The sequence below is a fragment of the Vigna radiata genome, chromosome 7, assembly GCF_000741045.1.
Source record: "Vigna radiata var. radiata cultivar VC1973A chromosome 7, Vradiata_ver6, whole genome shotgun sequence".
Classification (NCBI taxonomy): Eukaryota; Viridiplantae; Streptophyta; class Magnoliopsida; order Fabales; family Fabaceae; genus Vigna; species Vigna radiata.
In genome coordinates, this window is record NC_028357.1 from 25,860,501 (window position 1) to 25,861,643 (window position 1,143).

Genomic DNA, 1,143 nt, shown 5'->3' on the forward strand with positions numbered 1-1,143 from the left:
GAGACTATCATATTTATTTTCTACCCCTATCGGTGCCCTATCTCCCCCGATCTTCCTCACACAAATCCCGACCAACTTCACTCCCTTATATTACATAAGCCCCCCAAGCCCCAAGCTAAGACAATAGCGTAGGGGTTTAATGCGTTATGACCGTTAGAAAAGGATTTAACTGTTGATGAGGTTTACCCAAAAGACACATCGTTACAACCCTAGGATTGTGAGTGATGAATGGTTCAGATTAAACCCTAATATTGTCATGGGGAATGTGAATAGTTGTAGAATAATCGTCGTTAGATTTAAAGGGCATTGACGGTCACGATTGAGACATGTAACCGTTTATCTCGGCTATAAAAAGGGTGGAGAGACCACTGTTATTTTTGCCTTTTACTACTAAGCCATAAGTGAATCCTGATCGATCTGCTCCAACTACCGATCATCAGTTCAAGCAAGGTAATGTCTATTTCCTCCCCATCAACTAGGAAATCCGGTGATGAACGTCCGGGGTGTACTGATCATAGAATGGCATCGTCATCAAACTCATCGTCCAGTAGTTCCAATGATTCTAGTAGCTCGTCCGACCATTTTTACGTAGAATTTAATATTGATGATTCCTGAACGTGGACATCTATTGTAGCACCTCCTAAGGTAGAGGGATATGATTGGGCACCTCACGAGGTACGAAATTATCTTCCTTATTACATTCGTAGGGCTACCATTAGACACTTGCTTCAGAAAGTATATATTTTAGCAGACTTTAGCGATGTTGATGATTATTCCTTAGTAGTCTGCCGGTCTAATGAGAGGGCTTGTCACGGTCGGGAGGTATATGGTTTAGACTTCTTCTATGTTTACATCACTTTGTTTAAGGATCTAGGTGTAAGGCTCCCTTTTACTGAATTTCAGATGGGTGTATTAAAATATTTGAACATCTGTCCTGCCCAACTTCACCCAAATGGATGGGCTTGCATGCAAGCCTTCCAAGTGTTATGTACCGGTCTACAATTTGACCCCACACCAAAATCATTTCTGTACTTCTTCCGTGTTCTTCCAAATTCTAATAGGGCTTGGATTTCCCTTCTTCCGGTCAAAGATAAGCAATTATTCGCTTCTTTTAACTCATCATATAAGGATTTTAAGACAAAT